The following is a 21,916-nucleotide window of genomic DNA, read 5'->3' on the forward strand; positions in this document are numbered from 1 at the left end:
CTGCAAACAGCAATACAAAACTAAGTAAAAATAAATAAATACTAAAAACATCAATATATTATCATAAAACATGAACTGATATCAAATTTGAACATAGTGTACTGCAAGCCTACATTGAATTCTGGTTTTATATTTATTCTTCACTTGGTCTCATCAGGGCTGCAGCTGAAATAATAAAAACTAAAACTGTCTTTAAACATTAATTTAATGGAATACTTGATTATAATCCATCAGATTCTCCCATGTCTTAATGATAAGAGTTGTGCAGTTGAAAAGTCTGTTAACTCAAGCAGTCGACAGGAAGCCAGGAACAGTTTTTGTTCCTGGCTTCAGATATGCTAGATTTTTATAAATATAGCCGATCTCGTCCAGTCTTACTGACCAACACGTTTAAATCGCACATGCAAGCTTTTCATACTAAACCACTATTTTTCCTCTCTAACACACACACTCACACACATACCTCTGCTGTGTCTGCAGCAGCTGTGTTGCTTTCAGTCTATATTATGTGAGACCTGACACAAGACCTGAGAGATGCATCTGACCCTTTGGCTGATCCATCTGTTCACTGAAGCCTCATCAGAAATGGTCTCAGTGGGGGGGGGTGGGTGGCTGTAAAGAAGCCACTGTTAAGGAATGGAAACAGGGAGAAAAGGCTGAGGTATGCCAAAATAGTCAAGAATTGGACTGAAAATTAGTGGTAACAGGTTTTTTTAGAGTGATAATTCCAAGTTTGAGGTTTTTGGCTCAAATTGTCAGCAATATGTACAGATGAGGTCAGGATGGAGGTCCAACACTGAGTGCTTTTGGCCACTGTGCTTCCACTGTAATAAATCTGGGCTGTATTTTAGCCGGTGGTATGAGTGATCTTGTCAAAATTAATAAAATTATCAAGGCAGAAATGTGCTGGCAGATTTTTATCCACCATGCAATACCATCTGAAAATCATCTGACTGGCTTAATTTTTAGCATGGTAATGATCCCAAACACACTGCCAAGGAAGTAAAAGGATACCTGGATGCAAAAGCACATATCAGTCATTGATTTGCCTCCCCAGAGCCTGGACCTGAAAAGTATTATAGCAGTGTGGAGTCAACTTGATAGAGAACAGAACAAAAAGTAGGAAACATCCAAAGATGCCGTTTAAATGTTGTTAAAAAGCCCAGAGAAATGTGAAGGCCACTTAAAGAAATTACAAGAAAGCTTTTCTAAGAGAGCTGCAAAAAAGAGTAAAGGTGCTCATACCAAATATTGACTTTCAAGCAAATTACAAACTTTGTTGAGTTTTTGCTTCATGTTCATTCTAAACCCTACATATATGTTTGCACAAATTGCTGCACCTGTTTCCCATTTTCTTCATCATAAGCTATAAAGAATTAAGGGGTGGTTTAAGAGTTTTGTATATAATAATATAAAAGACATGTTACAGTCCACTATATTGTAACGGTGGTTGTGAACCTGTGTAAACTGGTCTGATTAGGCAAAAGGACGCAGTAAAATCGAAAAATTATCGCTGCTGAACTTTTAGCTAATTTCTAAACCCTAAGCCACTGCAGCCACCGCATTGGTCCCGCTCCAGAAAGGAACCCCGCTGTTAGAGATATAATAGAGGATGACATATTGAGACACATTTTATCAGCACCCTCACTTAGGGTTTTCTGGTATGAATACAGCACCGAGGAGATTCTGCAAAGAAGGCAAGAAAGATCTGCGTCTCTGAGTCAAGCAGCTTCCCTGAGGAAAAATTTTACCGGGGCAGATGGAGAGACGGTGATTGGTGAAGCATGCGCAGATACAGCACAAAGATAGAATAGAATAGAATAGAATAGAATGGAATAGAATAATCCTTTAGTTGTCCCACAAGGGGAAATTTGGTTGTAACAGCAGCCAAAAAGACACATATACAAACAAACAGTACACAGGACACGGAACAGAAACATACACAATTTTTCTTACATATTTGCATTAAGGACAATGGTTACTATAAACAGAGTACTGTACAGTTATTAAATTAAATAAAAATAACTACAGGTAAGAGGCAAACCAGGTTGTAGTGCGAATCGGTTATTTAACTTATTGCAGTTACAGCACAGATGTAAACATCTACGTTTGTTGGGAGCAGTTCTGATTGTACAGTCTGACAGCTGCAGGGAGGAAGGACCTGCGGAAACGCTCCTTCATGCATCTAGGATGCAGCAGTCTGTCACTGAAGGAGCTCTGCAGTTCAGCAACATTTACATGCATGGGGTGGGAGACTCTGTCCATCAGAGATGTTATTTTGGCCAGAGTCCTTCTGTCTCCCACCACCTGCACTGGGTCCAGGGTGCATCCCAGATGCTCATGGAGATTGAAATTAGAGGATAAACCTAAGGAAATCAGACTATGTTTGCGCGAATCTGTGACTCATGCTAGAGAAATGGTCAACAGGCCAATCAGATAAAGTGTACAAGAGAAATGAAAAGGGCTCTTACCTTGATTCTCTCTTATACAACCCAACGCACAACTTTACCGTGGCTTTGATAGCACAATACATATCCATCCATTTGAGTTATGAAGAATGGCAAAGATAAACAATTCATCAACATCCCTTCGTGGCTCATTTGTTTTGTCCCCATATTTGTTGCTCTCAAAGCGCTGAAATTTTTCAGTGTTTTTCTGAAACTGTGGTATTTGCTTTGAAATAAAGAGAAACATCACTGACAGATACGCCTGCGAAGGCAAATTGCTTCAAAATTAACCAAATGTGCCATCCAAAATGAACAGGTGTGTGGAAACCACTGAGCTTTGTTTAATTTAATTAGCATAATTTAAATATAATGCCAATGCTGTGAAGCAGCTTAATATCTACACGTTATAAGGGCCAGTGTTTTGTTGTTGTTTTTTAAGTCCTACATTTTCGGTCAGAGATGAATGTGTGTTTAATGATGGAGTGGAGTGTATGCAAATAGTCCACATGCCACCTTTTAACAATATTGTATCAGGTCTATTGCAATCTAAACAAGTAGCCAGTGTCATCTGCTGAACTGGCAGACTCTCCTATCTCCGGCATCATTTATCTGTCTCTTGATTTATGTAGCCACTACATGGCTGCACTTTGGTTCTTATCTCTGATCAAAAGCACAGCGCAGATGTCGTACTGGATGAACGTCTCCAGCTGTTCAAAACACCGCAAGCGACTCTTCGAGATACTTTGAAAAGAGATCACGCGCTCCGCTCTCGCACACACAGAATGGCTCATCTGACATTCAAATCCAAAATTATATTTTACTTTATTCCATTAGTCAGTCTTGTGTTGAAATTCTGTCGCTGCGGCTTTCGCCGATGCCGAAACAATAGAGATTATTCTAATCGAATTAATCAGGTGTGCATTTCTCGGGGATCACATAATATGTGTGAGGTGATTTTGTGTTGTCAGACTCACCGACTGGAATTTTAAACTGAGTGAACTTGATAGAAGGATTTGAATCATCAAGTATTATTCATTTTTAAAAAAAGTACAAATTAAAGAACTATTCTCTAGTGACTCTAAAAGGTCATGACTTTTTAACCCTTTAAGCACCTTTTATGTTATAATTCCTATGCTGCCACTGAACCAACACACATCACATGTTTGTAGTAAATATCAAAGTAGCTACTAATTTTCAGAAAAGTTTAGCTTTGAAAAAAATTATGCCTTTGCACAAACTACTGAAAGTGTCTGGCCAAAATTCAGAGAACACACACTACTAGCTCTCAGTAATGTTTTTTTTATCTTTAGAAAATAAATTAATTAAAAGTCTAATAATGAATAACCTAATTAACTTTAAAAAAAGAAAAGAAAAGAAAAAGATAACATTGAGCAGCACAACTTTTCTCGCCCCTCTTTTTTTGGGGGGACTTACTTATGCAACTCTTCGGATCCTTGTTTTGGCCAGCAATTAAAACCAAATTTGCAAATTTTCCCTTTGATGCAGAAGGAACATTATTAGTCCTGCCAAAGTTAACTGGAGTATGAACAAATGGTAAATGGTAAATGGCCTGTATTTATATAGCGCCTTACTAGTCCCTAAGGACCCCAAAGCGCTTTACATATCCAGTCATCCACCCATTCACACACACATTCACACACTGGTGATGGCAAGCTACATTGTAGCCACAGCCACCCTGGGGCGCACTGACAGAGGCGAGGCTGCCGGACACTGGCGCCACCGGGCCCTCTGACCACCACCAGTAGGCAACGGGTGAAGTGTCTTGCCCAAGGACACAACGACCGAGACTGTCCAAGCCAGGGCTCGAACCGGCAACCTTCCGATTACAAAACGAACTTCCGTCCTTTAGGAATCCTTGTGAGAAATGTGCAGAAGCAGGGAAATCCTCTTTCAGTCTGATAGAGTCAGCAACTGTCTCTTCTTACAAACAGGAGCGTGAGATAGGATCACTTTTCCTTCAGCCAGTACCAAACTACTCTAATCTACAACGTGGTATCTACGTGAAGGTGGAAGTAGTTTGAAGTCAGTACCCGTGCTTCACACGTCTGCTCTTTGCGTCTGACACATCAGCACGTACAGCTCTTCTACAGCACTTGTCAATCATCTTGATGAGCCATCCATCTTGAGATGGTTTGTTGCCTGAGGCATCTTCTGTAAAGCCAACATAGGCATATTCATTGACAATGTGCAAGACAAGCAAAAAGCTTTGCTGTGGTTCATGTGGTCCATTCGATGCAAATCTGTGACGTGATTCTCTTTATTTTAGCATCAGGGCAATGTTTACTCATTAGTCTTGAACTAATATGAATATTTTGCTTGTCCATTTTCTGCTTTGGCCTTTGTTTGTGCCACTGAGCACTCAAATTTGTCACCCAGACACTTGAAAGGCCCTTTTTGCAGAAGCCCCACTTGGTGATAATCAGTATTAAACGTACACCAGCAGATTTAACACCATTCTTAATAAAGCATGTTGGGTTTTGCTTTTTCGCAAGCAGCGATAGCAGCTGAATTGATATTTAATAAACCTCTCCAATGCAGAAGAATACAAATCAGTCAGTAGGAAGATCTGCATACTTTGTAGATTAAAAAGGCAAAACACACTCTCTTTGTGCTGTTCCAATAAAATAACATTTTAAAAAAGCAGAAAATGAAAGAAAAGCAAAAATAAATAAATAAATAATTAACACCACCTTCCCTTCCTCTTCTGTTATCACTGTCTGTGGTGTGCAACTATTGACACCTTGATGGATCGGTCTGGTTATTTAGGACAAACGTATTATTGGAGATGTGTTAATTGCGATATAATTACAGAGGATTAGATAGATCAGTTTTTATTTGCCTGATTTATGTGCAGTTGTTTTTTTTAACACTCCTTTCCTTTTATTTTAGTGTTAGAGAGTGTTTTTGCTGTCATTTACAGTTGCCCTAATTCCTCTCTTTTGTTTCACCATGTGTGCAGTGAAGATAATGTTACTCAAGTTGATGGCAATAGAAGCAAGCGCAATAAAAGCTACCGATGGCAGAACAGGGAAGCTAGTCCTGGACAGAGAACTAGCAGACTAACAGCTGTAAAGTTGGATGTAAAACCAAATGAAAACATTCAACTAATTCAAAAACGTTAAAAAATGTTCCTCCTCCCGAGCCCTGCAATCTTGTAGTAATCAAACCACTTTAAACTCAGTTTTCTACCTCATTGCAAAACACAAGGACGGCATAAAAAAGGTATATGCAGTCATTCGCTCATCCAGAGGCAAAAATAGACCGAATATCAGGGAACATGCAGCAGAAATACCGAACATATATAACACATAAAACATGAATCTGTTTCTATGACACAAGAGTAGAAAGAGATTAAAACAAAAACCTTTAATTGTTATACATTTAAATATGAGACAGTCTTTGAAGTATCTCAGCAATATTGGATTCAGACAGAAGAGAGCCTTTAAAAGATGAGATTAAAGCCAAAGAGACGATATTTGAAAGTTGAGTGATGAATCTTATGTTGCCCTAAGCATTTACACCATATAATCAGAGATCAGAAAATGTATTATGGAACTTAAACTTTAAAATGCCTTCGACTATTGTATCGTAGCAGCGTGATTGATGAGCAATGTATTACTTTTGAAAAGAAATTGGTCCAGCAGATTGCGTTTCATGTCTGTGTTGAGATAGTTTGTGACTGACACCTTGTCACAATCTAGGTACCTTGATGACAATCAAACCACATGCGATAAATAGTGTTGTGCAAAAGTCTTGAGCCAACCCTCATTTCTTTATACTTTGCTGGAAAATAGGTTAAGCAATTTACAAAAAAAAACATAGGAAGGAAATACAGCATATAAGGATAAATTATATTGAGTTTAAAAGTCAATATTTGGCATGACCGCCTTTATTCTTCAATACAGCCTGAAGTCTCTTGGGGAAACGTTTTTAAGAAATGTTGTTTGACACTTTTTTCTTTATTGGATAGTGGAGCAGTGAGGATAGGAAAGTGGGAAGAGAGAAAAGAGGAGGACAGAAAGCAAAGGGCCGTGGGTCTAGGTATGCTTTTACTGCCATGACAGTGTGTGTGGACTCATTGTCAGGGGAAAAAATGAAGCCAGTCAGAAGCTTTCTAGATGTATTGTTGCACAATGGGTCGAAATCTGAATGCATTTTTTTGTTCATAATTCCATCGATTTTCACAAGATCACCCGAATACCAGCAGCTGAAATGCAGTCCCAAAACATGACCGAGCCTCCATTTTTTTATGACATAGTCTGATTCCAGTGGTGGCTAAAAACTTTTAAACAAAATATGTATCCGGCCAAATTATTACATTAAATTGAAGCCACCCTCCAAAGTCAAAAACTACCCAAAATGGAGAGAATGAACAAATTAGGCTCAAGTGCAGATGAAATATGGAATAAAAAAATACAACTCTATGAGGTTTTTGTGTACCAGTTAAAATGTGTACTACTGTTATACTTACAGGACATTAAATGGAAATTTTACCAAACATGTACGATAAAGACGAGCAGTGTCATGAAAAATATTGTCTGCTTTGAAACCTGTCCTAGATTTGAGTTATCTTGAATTATGCAGATGCCCGTACAGCCTTATCCAAATACATACAAGTAGAACATATTCTGTGACACAACTGTTTAATAAAAGATAGTGTTTTGAAAACACCAGATATCTCACAGAGTATATATGTCAGCTGTAATGTATAATGCGCATCATGCCTGAAGAAAAGAGCCTGTGGACAAGTGTGGTGACATGACGATGTAAAATTTATCGCTCAAAATATAATGCACATCTGTCATATTTTCAAGATACTGAGAGGAGATTTACAGCTGTACAACAGCATTACATGCAAATAGTATTCATGAAAGCCAGCTCCATTTTACCTTTAGCCTTCACTATGGCAATGGAGCTTATCATAGGGCATCAAAGTGTCTGGTTAGGTAGGCTGCAGGAAAGGGTGTACTCCAGCTCTGTTTCAACCACCGGTAGCAGGACAATATATACGTATTAATAATTACAGTACTGAGCACAAAATGGCTTTTGTAGAAACATAATGATGTCTATAATACAGAAATCCATCCATGTTCGGGTCACAGAGGCAGCAGAGTAAGCAGAGCCGCCTAGACCTTCCTCTCCCCAGCCACCTACTGTCACAGTCTGCAGGAGGCAGACCGAATGGAGAATGAGTGGAGGACTCAGCTGCGGACACTGACGAGGAGTCGGAATTACTTTAACGAAAAACGAACCTTTATTTGGGGCTGATAAGAGAGCATACAAAAATTAAGCAAACTGGTTGAGACCAGACTAAGAAAACTATGATTAAACTATTATGAGACTGGAGAGAAAGCTATGAACGCTGAAAATACTAAAATATGAAGGGACACCATGAAGTCTAAACCTAGACATGGGGAAGGGAACACAGATGACACCACACTGAACACAGGAATACTGAGGGCTTAAATTCACACACGAGGTGATCAGGGGAAGTGGAGACACGTGAGGAAAACAGCTGACTGGAGTGAACATAATGACGCCACAGTGGAAGCGAAAGCTAGGTACATAGAACATGGAAACAAGACTTCCAAATAAACAGGAAACATTACGAGACGCAGACACGACATAAATTTAACCAGCACCACAGAGACATAAAGCATGACAGGTAGACATGAAGCAGGGAGACTTAGAACAGGGGAGGAAGCAAAGGACTAACACAGCAATCTAGGCATCGTAGCACTTAATAAGGTAAACTAAACTCAAACCAGAATACGAATAGAAAACAAAATACAATAAAACTCAAACACTGGGTCACACGACCCAGTACTGTGACACCTACTCCAGCTCATCCAGGGGGGACAAGCATTCCCAAACCAGCCAAGAGACATAATCTCTGCAGCGTGTCCTGGCTCTGCCCCGGGAATCACCTTCCAGGAGGATATGCCTGAAACACCTCACCTAAGAGGCATCCAGGAGGCAGGTTATGGTCAGGTAAAGAAATTGATTTCCAGAATACTTAATAAACACAGTGATTAAATGTGTTAAAATTCATAAATAGACTCATAAATACTTAAACATGCTCAGATCTCAATGACAACAGCAGACGGTGAATTTCCCCCCCAAAAAAATAATAGTTGCCAGATAATTTTAGGCAGTCATGCACTCATATGCAGCTGTGTGGCAGGCAAGGTGGGACCCAAACGCAGGAATCTGAGACAAGGGAAGTTACTGGGAACAATAGAGCATGGAAACACAGAGCAAACGGGGATGACACGACAACAAGCAGAGGGAGACTAAGGACTAAAATACACACAGGATGACGAGAGGCAACAGGTGGGAACACAGGTGGAACCAATACAGACTAACAAGACAATTGAAGCAAAACTGAACACACTGTACACAGGATGAGAGACTGTCTACATAAAACAGGAAGTACAACAAACACAGAGACAAAGACTAAGCCACACAGGCTTGACACAGGGATCAAGGCGAAGCAGACATGGGAACATGACTGACTGGGAAGACAGAAAGGGAACACCGAACACAGAGACAGGAGAAAAAACTGAAAAATCACAATGAACTGAAGGCTAACCGAAACATAATTAATACATGAAGTAAAAATAACCAGAAACCTAAGAATCACATGGAATATTTAAAAATTAACATCAAAATGTCCAGAAACTTAGAAACACTGGGTCAGATTACCATGACATATGCAAAGCATGCACAGCTGCCGCTTTAAACCATCTAGATCTGAACAGTTTGCGGGATGGTCTTAAAAGTGAAAAGGGCAGGTAGAGCTTTCTGCCAAATTAGTCACTAAAGGAAAAGGAAATCCATCCTGACATTTAAGGTCTCAGAGAACTTTACATAGGATTTTTTATTATTAAAAAAACAATATTATAACATAATATTCATCTAATAGGAACACCATAATTATACAGTCACATTGTGTTTAATGACGTGTGCATAAAGCTGGTATGAATCCTGCTATTAAGATCAATGAACGTCAATATATCTCTATGGGTGTTGGCATTTTGTGTATGTACACCACAACAGTGGATTTTAGTTAAAATAATCAAGATGTGACTGAAGTGCCGATGTTCAGCTTTAATTCAAGGAGTTCAAAATAAATAAAGAGCATTAATCCATCATTTTCAGAGGCCCGGAAGTAATTGAACAAGTGACTGGCGAGCAGCTTCAAGCTAAGGTAAGGTTTTCATGCTATTTTAGGGCAGATGAAATAGGCATCGTATCTAAAGTTCATTCAAAGTGTTTAATTTGTATTTTGTAGCTTTTCACTTTAATTTTTAAAGATATGCCCCAAAGACATGCTGAATTATTCAGAGAAACTGCAAAAACTTTAGGAATGGCCAAATTAAAAATCTGGTATATTTAAAAAAAACAAAATAATGAATTCGCTGGCAGCTTAGCAACATCGAAAAACCTAAAGTCAACTAAAGTGACAGTGAGAGTGACAGAATTATCTTCATGGTTAAGGAAAGCAGCCTCACAACATCATTTTGAAAGTGGCAGGAGTATCACTGTCAAGGTCAGGAGAGGCCTTCATAAATGAATGCAAATGCAGAGGGTTTATAACTAGGTGCAAACCACTGGTTACACTCAAAAACAGGGCTCTACTCTCTGCTCAGATTCAGCCAAATGCTGAAAAATGGATCAGGCTGCACTTCACAGTGCAAACGGATAATGACCCAAAATGTAAAGGCAGCCCAAGAGTTTTCTCAAAGCAAAGAAATGGGATATTCTTCAATGGCCAAGTCAGTCACCTAATCTCAACCCAACAGAGCATGCTTTTCAGTTATTAAATTCAAAACTGAAGGCAGAAAGTCCCACAAACAAGCAACTGAGGATGGCTACAGTAAAGACCTGGCAGCATCTATAGGGTGGAAACACAACGCTTGGTTGTGTCTTTGAATCGTCACATTTAAAATTGTGTTATTTAATCTAGTAGTAGTACAAAAACTATTTTCTTAACACTTACATCACATATTTTGACAATATAACCTGTCCTGAACTTGTATTCTGATGTTACATGGAGCGCTCATTATCCATTGGTTTTGGCACAGACTGTCATGTGACCATTGCAATTGTGCCATGACCTTTTTTTTCTTTAATCTCACAGTGATGTAGTTTGGATTAGTCATTTAAATGTCTTTAAGTGTTAAAACAATGTCAAATAATTCTACAGCACTGTCAAGAATAATTTCCTTGACCTCAGCTACAGTTGTAACAGTTGTACTATCCATTAACATGGCATTTAGCGTTATTATACTGTCAAATTCATTCATAATGAACAATTAATGAACAATAATTTAACTTTTAGAATGTAAGAGTTGAGGCCGTATTTTTCACGGCTACAGACCCAGATTTAGCGTAAGGCAACCCCACTGTAGGATGATGTCTGCAGATTTCTTTCTCTTTTTTTACTTTTTCTTGATAAAGCCATGGTGACATGCTTCACGTGCACACACCACAACTGGAAGCATTACAAAATGCGTTGCGCTATCCCTCTTTCAAGGAAAGGAAAGAAAACAACTCAGGAGACATCCAGTTCAGCTAGGTGCAACGATCCATCAAAGTGATCCAGAGGCAATGTTTTTCCAAAATTGCTTCAGAACAGTAATAGAGCATGAACTTCGGCTCCACTTCAGTCCTCCGTCCTAATTTTCTCTCTCTCTCCCTTTCTTTTTTTGGTCTTACTTTCTCTCCATCAGTCCCTGTTGATAAATCTTTGAAATCTGATAATCCTGGTTTTGCACTCGTATTAAACACATTTTAACATAAAATGACAAATAAAAAACTTTAAAAAGCAACTGGGGCAAACCGAACTCAGCCAATCCCAAATGAGAGTGTAGGAAAAGCTGTATATGAAACTGGTAAAATTGTGGCTTGTTTGTTTTTCTTTTAATGATCCATATAAAAGTGCTTGAGAAATAAGAACAGAATGTGAAAATTATTCTGTAGGATGAGAATACAAGAGTCAACAATCCTGTCTCCCGATTCAGAAAGCCCTCGGAAAACAGCCACTGCTGGCACACCTCAGTCAAAGAACCAACAGGAATTCTGCTAGACTGTTTGTTTCATTACATTTCTCCTTTGCAGCTGCTGATCCAGCTTCAGTCCACAGTATAGTTGTGATCAAAATTAGCTTCTGTGACATTTCCTGGCGGACGTGATGACATTTTATTTTGTGATGAAAGCCATGTGCTAATGAAAATGCACTCTAGTCATTGGAATTTATCAGATGGGTCGCTAGTGAAATGGATCAACTACTTTTCTGCACAAGCAACAGCTTGAAGTCACATATGTGCCGTTTTGATGCACCTGCCAAAATTTTGATCTTAATAAATTCATGTAAAACATTCTGCTAATGTGCTGCAGTCTAAAATCATAGTTAGTTTCATCCCACCTATGGATGATTAGTCAAATGAAATTTTCCCCTTTTAAACCGCCTCTTATGGCTCACGGTTTCTCCTGCTCTTTATACTTGCTGAAGCTGCACTGTTGAAAACACTACATAAGCATATAGTAGAGGAGCAAGTCTAGCTCAGCTGGCAAGAGCGCCGCATTATAACCCATTATGGTTCAGAGTTCACCTGCCTTTAATGTGTTAGGAAATTAAATACCCCATTAACATCTATTGTGGAATCCCAAAAAAGTGCAATACGCAATTGTACCCAATTAATGTTCATTGTGAATAAGGTTACTGAACAATGCCTTCTGTAATAACTCTTTCAGCAACCAATTGCCCGCTATGCAAGGAAGAGAAAAACAACAACAACTCTATTTACAGTAAATGTGTGATTTCAATGTATTCCATCGACTGTACAACGATAAAAAGCCTTATTTAAACTTCAAATACGCCTATACACCTCCACCATTACTGCTATGCTTTGTTGCAAAATCATTTCTACAATAATCGAATTAACACTACTCATTGAATTTTTTAATATTATTGGAAAGGCCGGGCTTAATTTATCTCCTGTAGTCAGTTTGGGGGAAGGTCTGTTGTAGGATTTAAATTGACATTCCCACCAGAGCGGCTTGTCTGGGCTGATTTACCTCATTTTAATTGGAAAAGATGTTATTACTTCTCAGTCCAGTCAAGGTCCAGTATTGGTATTGTTCTGACTTTGAGGCCCAAATGAATCATTTCTGTTTAGTGAACTTTTCAAAGAACAAATGTGAAAAAAGCCAAGGTGTTCTTCAGATAGACAATCCTGAGCCGCATCAGTGGTACAGTTGAGCCGTAAAAGAATCTACTGTGCTGTGGAAATTGGATGCTGAAGTAGGTAGGCAGCAAAGCCAACGTAAACTCAATCAGGTGAATCAATGTGTTTGTTCAAATGTGGGTAGAGCTTAAAGCAAGCAGTAAAAGTTTGTCTAAGGTAGAAGTTAGAGCAGTGAGAGGCTGATATAGCACTACTGATACACTACACAGTGATGTGACTGGTATGATGACTGCATAGTTTAGTAGAACGTTAGTATAGTATTGATTATGAAGGGTGCATCTACTGATTTTTCAGTGGGATTCTCGAGCCCTTATTATTGCCTTGGACATATGTGTATAATGATTTTCTCCTGTAGTTTAGTAATGCTATGTTCTATAGGTTTAGCTTGCATAGGCGGTGCGTCACATCAATTTTGGGCTGCTATAGTATTTTTGAGACTCGTATCAATACCAATATTTGATCATTTAAAAAAATCAAAATATCAGGACATATTTCTCCTTTTTTCAGATGCAAGAAGCATAAAAAAGATTTCCCTAAAATTTGTCATTTACTCATGAGTCCTTAATAATATGATAATGCTGACTCTGCTTGGATGAGCTGCTTGTTGTGTTCGTGGCGCTCTAAACACATGTTGTCCTCTGGTGTATCAACACTCACAAAAGAGTTAAAGGGTGTTTCTCAAATCTCTTTACATTTTATAAATGTTGATACCAATACATTGCCAAATAGCTAATATTGGTGAATATATCTGCCAATATATGGTCCCAAATATATTTGAATTATATTTGAATAGTTGAATTTATATTACTCTAATGTGTTGTAAATGACACTAAATTGTTACAAATGTTAGTTAAAGATGATTCACCGGGGCTAGACTCTGTCGACATTATAGTGTGTTATCATGTCAAGGATAATTGGAAGTGTGGGAGGGAATACCAATCACGGATACTGAGGACAGAATGATGGTTAAAGAAAATAGTGAAAGCCCAGAACAGTAATTGAGCTGCCTGCAGAGATGTGAGAAAATATATGATATGACCATTTTAAATCCAATATAGGTTAGCATGTGTGTTAAAATCACATGCAGGTATAAAGATTCACTAGAGAAAACATCTGCCTCCATATCAAATTAATTTTCTACAACTACACTGCATTTTTCAAACATTACATTTACAATAGCGACAGAAAAAAATGCATACCTGATAGAAATCCTTTGATAAAGTAGGCAAGGTTAAAATGAAAGGAAGATGTGACTGTAGTTTCATTCTGTTGTAAGGTTAAACTCACAAAGTGCTGATGGGAAATTCAAATTGTTCCTACATTTAGCTGTAGGCATCCCCAAGAGCAAAATTAGTCCATCCTCAAAAATAATTTCCTCATTGTATCCTTTTTATGCATCAGGTAGCTGTATCATATGAGTATACTGTCATATAGTTGTGCAAACATAATTGTTTGTCTCCAGAAAAAGACCACTTTTATATAACCACCCTGGAAGCTTCCCAAGGAGGAGCAACTAGCAGCAGCTTGTTATAATTGCTCTACAAGAACAGAGCGAGTTTGTAACAAGCCCATCTATGTCTCCCTCTCCTCAAACATAGATGAGGACGAAACATTCCAGACATCAGAAAGGGAGGTAAAGCAATGTTGGAAGCCCCCGTCCAACGACTTGCATCGTATGTACCGGCTTCACAAGGATGACAGTGCAGGATGAATGTGGGGAGTTAAAACAATAGCAGCATTACTATAACGCAGGAGCAACCTGGAATTGAACCAGCCACAAAAAAAGGTGAATTTGACAAAATTGTTTGGAGCTATTGAGTCTTCCTTTTATAAACACGAAGCAGGGTTGTTGCGCTCTCGGACTGTGATGCTGCCCACACACAGTCTGTGTGTATATGTGCACAGTTAAAACGAATCCATAAATACTGAGCTTATGGGAGGAGTGGGAGGGGTGGGGGAGAATTAACTGTTCCACACGACTGGCTCTGACACCTCAGCTGTGACTTTTGTTCAATGTAACCGGAGAGAGAGAGAAATTGTGCTTCCAGAATGAAGCTTCCAAGATCATGGCACGATGGCTGAATCCTCCCAGAACATTTGAGGCGATGAGACAATGGCAGTGTATTTTAAAGATGATCTTCAGTGTGGCGTTATCACTTCAAGGCTTGCGTCGCTCCTTTGCTGTTGGAGTGGTGTAACAACACTGCCCCCTGCTGATTTTATTGTGCACAACAGCTCATATACAACGGGCACGTCCACACTCGGGTGTACACTCGCCTGCTCTCTTCGGTAAGAAACGGATTAAATGATAGAGTCTATATTGCTGTCAGGTGACACGAGGGGCAGCGCCACACAAGCAGAGCAGTGCCATAAATCTGTTTCCTTATCGTGTTGTCTTTTCTAATTGCCAGCTGGCTTTGTGCACCTCTCTGGGTGTGTATTTATCTGTGTGGTCCCATATGTTGCCTGGTCACAATTTGCAGTAAATAATTTTTCAAAAGCAGCCATAACAGATGTAGCCATATTGGATATAATCGGTTTGATTTGACAAGTTGCTTAAAGGTACAGATACAGTAATACAGTGCTTCATTCAGTGCAAAAAAGCGAGAATAAAAATGGAAAGACAGATTAAAATATAATAATTATTGGGATGAAATAAAAGTTAGCATTAAAGTGGAACAATGATGCTAAACCTCACAAATAAGAGGGAAAAACAAACCTGATTTCTTTTCTTTTCTTTTTCAACAATATTCCCCCGGAAAGATGATTTTCCAAGTGGGAAAAACATCAAGGTGTCCAGCGTGCATCAAGATTAAAAAAAGAAAAAAACTCCTCTCAAAAGAGAAGAGAACCTGAGAGGATGCAGGTACAGAGGCAGACAGAAAGGGAAAGTGGATGCTGCTTTTGGGCACTACATTTTTTATATCATCAAAATGTATATGTCTGTATGTTACTAAGGAGATGGACATGAATGGATATGAATGGATATGAATATAGGCTCAAGATAAACGCACGCTGCCCTGAAACTGCCGACTTAGTCATGTGTTTTAGCTCACACTTACAAACTGGCACTATCCCTCCTTGTTTTATCACCGATGTCATATTCTCCCGTTAGTCACAGATTCGTGAGACAAGCCCATTTACGTCCTTATCCTCCATTACCACCACAGCACGAAAACACAGGAGCTAAAATCATCTTTTTTCTGGATCAGCGAGGAAGCGAGAGATGAGTTTTGGAGCTCTAGGATACGTGTCTCATCTTGTTCAGTCCAATGTTCTGATTTCTGACTGCTGTTCCCATTGTTTTAGCTTAATCAAAGTAACCTTTCAGTGATGCTAATCACAACCAAACTGGTCATGCTCTTGCCACGGGCAAGCTGTGAGTTAAACATGAGGCATTTGAGCTGCTTAATGACCTGCATTTTTTTCTTCCCCCCCATGCGCACCTCTCATATGCAAATTAATGCAGCAAGGTACTCCCAAAATCTAATCAGATCATCAGCTCTCCAGGGGAAACCTGTGGTGAAAGTGTGTTTGTTGGTGTATTTTGAATAGTTCTTGAGTTATCGTGTTTGGAAGAGAACAACGTCTCTACAGACAGAGTGGGAGAACTATAAGATAGGAGAGGAAATTACAGTGTAACTAACAACACAATAATATCACAATATGTTGTTCATATATCTGCAATACTTGATGCATTGGAATATCTGTGTAATGGAAGATTTTTCTGTCTCAGTACTAATGTAATATGGAAAAAACAAACAAACAAGAAAAACAACATAGTATTTAATAGCCAAAATAGATGATTGACAATGTGATTCTGCTGTCCGAGGTAACACAATGTCTTCTTCTTTCTTGATCTTGGGTGATGGACATGAAAAAAATTCGAATTATGGTGTCAACAACCAAGTCGAGCTGCAACAATCCAAACTTTGGCCAAACTCTGAATTTAATAAGAAGCAATGCATGTATTATTTCTCAGCCTGTAAACCTACGTCTGATAAAACATGTAGCCATAGTGTTTCAAATATGGATGCCGCTGCTACAGACTGTAAAAAAAAAAAGATGGTTCGCACACTCGAGTTCATCCAGGTAACACAGAATACCTATACAATCACCAAAGTTTTAACTTATTGTAATTTACATATGCTAACTCACAACATACATCATCATCAAGGTTATAAAGCTAAATAGAGTAAGACTCAGCATGTCTCTTTAAGCAAGCAGTTTAAAGCCAGTATCTCATAACATGTGAAAATTTGAATTTTTAAGTATAAAACATTATCATTTCATCCTATTCTAATTGGCATTTGTGTGGAATTATTTTTTAGCATTGTTAAGGTAAATTATTTACTTAAAGTCCTATACAAACAGTGTTGGTCAAGTTACTTGAAAAAAGTAATCAGTAACTAATTACCGATTACTTCCCCAAAAAGGTAATCCCGTTACTTTACTGATTACTTATTTTCAAAAGTAATTAATTACTTAGTTACTTAGTTACTTTTTAAAAACACGATTTACAACCTGAATAGGTGATAAAGCGATAGATCTTTCAGCCCATTTCTACTTTTTCTGCATAATCCATCATACAAAATGTAATCAAATGGAAAAGTCCCTTTTTAAAACTTGTTTTATTAGTTTTAACCTTTTAACTTTATGCATCAAGCAAAAATTTAATTGCATGTAACAGTCTCTGACTGGAAGAAATTTGTTTAACATTTAAACTTATTTTCTGCACATTCCAGCACATAAAATATATATATTTTTTGTGTTTACACTCACTCTTTCAAATAGATGCAAGTAAAACACAGCAGAAAATAAATAACATCAAAGACTCAGCGGTCCTGTTGCTCTATTTTCACCTGTAATTTGATGATCTTTTTTTCCTAAATTTTACAGACAAGACAAAAAGCCGTTGCTGTTGCCACTGCGGAGGCATAAAATGAACGAGCACAGACGTAGTGCATGCTGCAACCGATGTATTGTTAATATGTGAACAGAGGCTAGCTTTATGTTCTGTTCAGTTAAATGTTTAATATGATACAGCTACAGCAAGGGGTTTGACTGTGGACAGTGTACCCGCAGGCAATGCACGGCATGTGTAGTATATTATGTCAGACGAAGGCTTTCAAAGGGTTTTTTCATTTGCATTTATACGTTCTAAAGTGGGAAGAGCAGCATGAAAACATTCAAATGCAAATCAAGGGAACAACATGGTTAGGCCTGTTGTGTGTCTTCTACTAGAACAGATCACATACCTACTGGTGATCCAACTAATCGAGATCTTTTATGAGACCTCAATATGAGATCAAATTAATATCGGAGTCATGCACACAGTGGATTCATGGTGACTTTTTTCAAACAGCAGACAGTGATTCAGCAGGTCAGAAAAGCTTGTGCATAGCTGTGTTTTCCACTAGATGGTATTGTTGTCTCTCCTTGATTCACTCAGGGCTCCAAAAATAGCCTAGAAATGTAATCCCTGGCTCATAAACAGCTGTTTTATCTCATAAAAACCTATTCTCCAAAAGAAAACACATGCTCCAGCTATTCACAGACACCCAGAGGTCCATTTAGAAGAAGAAATATTATAACCACAAAACAGTTTATAGGCTAGAAGGCTCTATGAATATCAACAAGAAGATTATTTCATAGCCAATATAGAAAAAAATGAATATAACATTATTAAAAATGATATATTCTGCCATATTAAAAGTACTTAACACACTATGCTCAATTACATAGTGTTTAACTGCAATATTCAATAATGTAACTATGCCTAAAAACAACACAAATCTCGTATTAACTGTGTCGAATATACCTATTTGCATGGGCAACGGCAGCTGCTATTAGCTTAAACTCGTGCAGATTTTCATATAAATTTTAATAATATCCAGACCTCAGAATATTTATGTCAAGTTGTCAAATTACCCATAGAGTTGACATGATTAAAACATCTTACTGCCTCATTTTCATCGTCATTTTCAATGTGTTGAAACAATTTCAGGTAACAGTTTCTGGTCAAAACTAACCCAAATCATACACGGTTCCCATTTCTTCTGTTTTCATGTTCCTGACTAACACCAGTGCCACACAGACACAAGCTGTGTTTTCTGACATATTTTTGCCACAGCAGTGGGCATTTGGAGCATAGTGAGCATGCAGATGGACAGTGAAGAAGCTGATTGTGCAACAGAGCGGTTTAAGAAGTTCATACTCAAGTTGTTGTGTTTCTCTGTGTCAGAAATTCATGTCACAGCTGGAATCAACTGAAACCAGGATGGACTAAACCGGCTGCAGACCACTGACCTGGAGACAGCCTACAACCTGCTTCTAATGGCTAATATTTGAGCCTAGTGAGGATTTAATGCGTTTTGCATTTAGGATTTTTCAAACAAATGTCTGATGTAATAAAAGGTAACCACTAAAGAACCATGTGAAACACTTCAACAGCCAGTGCTCCATCAAACTCTTTGAAAGCATGCATATGTATATGAGTAATTTATTTTTATGATCAACAAAATCACTCTCTTGGGCCTTTAACGAGTCATTAATCTTTATAACATGAAGTGAGTTATGCAGAAACTGGCCTAGGGCCCCTGTAATTGGTTAGTGTTGATCTTGTGATATACATTATATCAATTCCACGCTAATAAATGTCTACCTGCAGGTATTCTCACACTGTGAAATGTTCAGTGTTCTTAGGGGACACATCACAGGAATGATGACCATATGGAGAATATCGTGAAAGTGAGCTTCTGCAAAGTAAAGCACATTCTTCCCGAGTTGTTGAGTCTGTATAAATATTTCACTTGATTAAGTATGAAAAATCATATGCAGACAACAATATTAACTCTGACTATAAAGGGCCCATTTCTAGCTGTCACTGGATCACTGTCACCTCACTACATGTCTTGGGTTCAAACCAACTGCCTGACTGGGTCTTCTCTGTGCATGTTCTCCAAATGCATGGGTTCTTCCTGGGTTCTTCACTTTCCAGCCCAAGTAGAGACCAGCATGTTAGGCTAACTGGTGATTCTAAATTGGTCAGAAGTCTGACTGTGAAGGTGAATGGTTGTCTGACTCCTTAATATACCTAAGTTAGGCTTAACCCAACAGCCCAAAGGATTAACAATGCAAATGATTATTAAATAAGCAAATGTCTTTTGCCAGTTCAGTCAGAAATCCTTTGACTTTTAACATGGGAACAAAGATTTCATTGACACCTGATACATAAATAATACTGCAGAGGGAAATATTTAGTTAATAATTAACACGTCTCAGATTAATGCAGATTATGAGGACAGATATCGACTGACACCATCCAATAATCTGCACTTTACACTTCACAGATGAGGAGAAGTTTTAAAATTAAGTCTATAGAAATTCTGTTGCCACATTGTGGAAGGAGGTCAAAGCAGTGCTTGGCAGTTTCATTAATATGTGTTCATTGCATTCGCATCATATTTGAATGAAATTTAAGCCTAAGCTGGTGATGAAAATGTTCTCTTTCCAAATAAACAGACTGATGTCAGTACAAAATGAGCATTAAATTAAAATTAAAGTATCTGATTGAGATCAAGAACACTGTCCCAGTGTGTGGTGAAAAGGATAATTGCCTGAAATGTTATCCAAGTTTGAAACACCTTTGCCAAAAGCAATTTCTGGAACTGGCTTTAACCACCAAGAGTAACAGTCGTCACATTTAAATGTTTCCATTTCCAAACACTTGCAAGCCGGCTGACTACCAATGCTTTCTTCTGTGCCAGGTGACTAACTGCCAGGCCTCAGCATCAGGGAGTGATAGAGGGGATGAAATTTCTCACCGTGACGTGACTAAAACATTTAAGGAGCATTCAAACTGAATTTAAGAACATGTTTAGGTTGCTTTATCAGCGAATGGGCATAAGTTGGGGCAAATGTATAAAATGTAAATAAAAACAGAATGCAATGATTTGTAAATTTCATAAACAGCATATTTTATTCATAGTAAGCCATATAAAAGATTTCAAATGTTTAAACTGAGGCGTTTAATTTGATGGGCGAAACACATCTCAAAACAGCTGGGACAGGGGCAACCAAAGGCTGAAACAGCTGGAGCACCATTTCACAACGAATTAGGTTAATTGGCAACAGGTCAATAACATGATTAGATATAAAATGAGCATATTAGAGCGATAACATGCAATAAACTGTAGAACAAATTGTGGAACAATTTCCAAATGTTTGTTAAGTTATCAAGACATCAGGTACAGTGCACTATATAAAAAATTCTGGGTGTATGGAGAAATCATTCTGTGCAAGGGATAAGGCTGAAAATCAGTGCTGGATGCTTATGATCTTTGGGCCCTCGGGCAGCACTGCATTAAAATCAGGCATGATTCTGTCATGGAAATCATTGCAAACACTCAGGAACTCTCCCAGAAATCATTATCCGTGAACAGAGTTCATGTGCCGTCCACAAGCGCAGATTAACAGTCGGACATGCAAATAAGAAGCGATATACTTTTTTTTTGTCATGGTCTTCTCTGTGCCGAAGCTCTTTCAAAATGGATGAGACAACGTGGAAAACTGTTCTGGGATCAGATGAGTCAAAATTTGAAATTTGTTTGGGAAAACAAAGACGTAGCATCCTCTGGGCTAAAGAGGAGAGGGACCATGTGACTTGTTATCAGCGCTCAGTTCTAAAGTTTGCATTAGCGCCTGTGGTATGGCACCTTGCACATCTGGAAAGGCAACATCGATGCTGAAAGGTATTTGCAGGTTTTGCTGCATATTCTCCCATCCAGGTCTTTTTCAGGAAAGCCCTTGCACATTTTAGTAAGACAATTACTTGCTACATACTTACTGCATCTATTACAACAACATGGCTTCATAGTAGAAGAGTCCGGGTGTGAACTAGCCTGCCTGCAGTTCAGACATTTCCCCAACTGAAAACATTTGGTCCCTCATGAAATGAACGATACAGACGATCTAGGACTGTCAAGTGGCCAGAGTCCCCAATAAGAAAAGAATGGGACAGCATTCCTCAATTCCCAGACTGCTTTTAAAAGAAGAGGGTAATAAGTACTAAACATGGAACTGTCCCAATTTTATTTATTTATTTAAATCATTGCAAATCATTGCCTTTACACATTTTTCCACAGCATCCAAACTTCGTTGGAATTTGCATTTGAAGTATAGTAATGCTTTTTC

The sequence above is a fragment of the Diplotaxodon limnothrissa genome, linkage group LG8 (assembly GCF_057381915.1).
Source record: "Diplotaxodon limnothrissa isolate DT_005_m linkage group LG8, D_limnothrissa_male_GT1.1, whole genome shotgun sequence".
Taxonomy (NCBI): Eukaryota; Metazoa; Chordata; class Actinopteri; order Cichliformes; family Cichlidae; genus Diplotaxodon; species Diplotaxodon limnothrissa.